The following is a 3525-nucleotide window of genomic DNA, read 5'->3' on the forward strand; positions in this document are numbered from 1 at the left end:
TTCATTGAGGTTAACTCAGAACTGGTTATTTTCCAAAGAACTTAAGGCTATAGAGCAAATAAAAGATAGCAAAACATCTAATATTACATGTAAAGTATTTCTTCATCATGGTACTAGGCAATAATTGAGTATATATGACTAAAGTGCCTCTATTCTTCCTGCAGAATTTCTTTTTCCAGCTTTAAATAAACCTCTAATTTTAGAATAGTTTTACATTTGCAGAAAAGTTGCAAGGATAGTACAGCGAGTGCCTGTATACTCTTGCTCATCTTTTCTTTTTTCACCTTACATTATTATGGTACATTTGTCAGAACCAATGAGCCTATGATGATACATTATTAATTAAACTTCTTATTTTATTCAGATTTCACTAGTTTTTTTCCCTAATCTCTCCCCACCCGAGTCCATCCAGGATACCATACTATATTGACTTGTTGACTTGTCATGTCTTCTTGGTTTCTCTGGGTTTTAACAATTTCTTAAACTTTGTTTATGATGACCTGCCAATTTGGGTTATTAATATTAATATTAATATTGTAGAATGTCCCTCAATTTTGGTTTGCCTGATGTTTTTCTCATTGTTAGACTGGAGTTATATGCTTTAGGGATGAAATCACAAGATAAAGAACTGTTTCAGCCCTTCATATCAAGGGTACATATCAAGATGACTTATTACTGATAGTGTTTAACCCTGGCTAAGATAGTATTTGCTAGTACTTTCTATTGTAAAATTATTTTCCCCTCTCTTTCTAAACTGTGCTCTTTGGAAGCAAGTCACTAAACATAACCCACAGGTAAGAGAATGGAGAGTTTTATTACATCTCCTTGAAGAGGGAATATTTACATCAACTATCTAGATTTCATGGAGATTTATTTCTTCTCCCCTGGTCCCTTGCCATTAGTATGGATTTATGGACATTTATTTATACTTTGGGTTATAATGTGATATATTCCAGCCTTGGCCACTGACTTTACATTCATCTTTTATATTTTTTGGCTCAGTCTTGTACTTAGTCATTTCTTCAAGGAGCTCTAGTTTCTTTTATTGGGGAATGATATTAGAAATCAAAATCTGAGTGCTGCATCTATCTATAGAATTTTGGTCTGATAGTGTCAGGCCAGTTCCTGGACGTCAGGGGATCTGCTTTTCTTGGTCAGAAGCATCCTTGGCATTTTTTTTGACTGTCAACTAAATACAAGCAATAATGAAACATGGTTATTATTGAAACGAATGTAATTTTTATATACTTGGCAGAAAGTGTGCAAAATCAGCAGGGGCTGGTCTCCTTACACTCTACATGGATCCTGCTATACCTGGAAATCTTTGTTTAGTTTAGCAAGTTACAGTTTTTATAAATATTAACAAATTGCAGCACTTCAGATGGGACTAGCAACATTCATAAAGTTTGGAAACTGCATTATCAGAATGTAATTAGAAAATGATGAAATTAACTGTATATTAGATCTGAAAAGGCATGGAGTAGATATCAGAGATGGTTCCTGTGATATAAAATGGACTCTGGTGCTCCAGGAGGTAGACCAAGGACCAGAGGAATTTAAGTTATTCACCTATTACTTACTGGTTTTCACCAGGAGGCACTAACTACATTTTAACCAAGGAATGAACTCCCTCTTTACTGAGTTTTTTGAAGCCATTTTATCCGTGTTCACTGAATTCCATAATTTTTATTCTTGTTTTTCTTTTAATTTAGTTGATTGGTAAAAGTTTCAGTCTGAAAGCTTATCAAGCACAAATATCTACACTAAGAAATATTACTGCTCTCTATCAACCTATATTTCTTTAGCAGTTTGGCTACTAGATAATTATGTGCCCTGTTTTACCTCCTCCCTACCTAAAGGGTAAAGTCTACATTGCAGTGGAGAGGTCCATAGATATCAAAGATTATCTTGATGACAATCCTAATCAATCTGGAGATATCAGGTGTACTATATACAAAAAGTTATATGCAAGCAAGTCATATCAATTTAATTTCTACACCTTGATTATGTTTATGTCACAGTATGTATGCTTCATAATTCTGGAGAAAGTCAATCACTATTATGAAATAAACAAATCTGAACTATTTTTACATTTTGTCTGTGTTCAATATTACTTACATAATATTCAGTTAGCTGATAAATCTTCTGATTGAATTCAAAACTTTACTGAATTGCAGAGTTCCAGGTAAAGCCAACCATTACATTTACCCAATAATTAATTGGTGAGGTTTTGATGACAATAATAAAGGAAATATGGTGTCTACTTTATCCTTGGTGAACTTAGAGAGTCTGGGGGAAGGAGCTTATAGTTTATAAAATGGGGAAGAGATTCACTGTTCTCTGACATGGACACTTCATGGACACTTTGATTCTAGGTATATCTGAGGCATGCCTAAGCTGTGCCTGGTGCTTTTTGTGTGGGCTCCTCATCATGTATGCCCCTATCCACATCCATTCTTGCATCTCATTAATTCTCCTTTAGATAGAATCTTTTTTTCTGAGGGATTTCTGTGCATTCTTATCTCTTTTCAAGGGTGATGATAATTGAAAAAAAAAAGATTCTAGAGAGAACAAAACTCACTGATAATATCTACTCCTGTGGCCACAGGGAACTGGACAGTTAGGACAGGGTGAGAGACCACCAGCCAAAGGTGAACTGGTAACTCATTCTTACCAGAGCAATAATGATCTCCCCTCACAAGTAAGATAATAAAAAAACATTCTAAAGGAATGTGAGGTAGGAGAAGATACGAGAAGGAAAAGGAGGAGTAAAAAAGAGGCCCACTGCAGTGATAGGGCCTGCTGTTATGTGGTCACGTAAGTGGAATGTATGCATCTCTTCCCAATTCTGCATTCAACAACATCATGTTAGTAGCTTGACCAACCATGGCTGGTTATAGTAGAGTATTTACAGGGCTGGGGCTGTAGTTTAGTGGCAGAATGCTTCCCTAGCATATGTGAAGCACTGGGTTCAATACTTAGCAATGCATAAAAATAAACAAAATAAAGGCATTCTGTCCATATACAACCACAAAAAATATTTGAAAAAAAGAGTATTTACACCATGCAAGTTGGCAAATACTACTAAAGAGGGCTTTTTCACCAGAGAAAACCAGTCATCATAGCTTTACCATTACACTGCTGAGTGTCATATGTACCAAGAATGTAGACTCAAATTCCAGTTACTTTCTTGCTTAAGAAAACAGGTTTTTCTCTCTCCTAGTCCCAGACATGAACTCAACTTTGTGGATTTTTGGCTGGAGGAGTAGTTTAATAGGGATTAAGACAAGAGATGAAAACCTCATAATTGCATTCAGGGACATGGATACTTGGCTCTATGCCCACCATTATGGTATCTACCACTTATTTATTTATAAGATAACTCCACCATCAAAGGAAGGAACACACTCCCCTCTATCTTTTCCTTCTCCAATACAGAAGAGGAGGACTATTAGACTTTGATTTGCATATTTACAAATTAAGAGTAAAACCGTATGTATTTTTATTTTTATTTTCACTGTTTGA

This window comes from Spermophilus citellus (genome assembly GCF_964194105.1).
Source record: "Spermophilus citellus genome assembly, chromosome: 3".
NCBI classification, from domain to species: domain Eukaryota; kingdom Metazoa; phylum Chordata; class Mammalia; order Rodentia; family Sciuridae; genus Spermophilus; species Spermophilus citellus.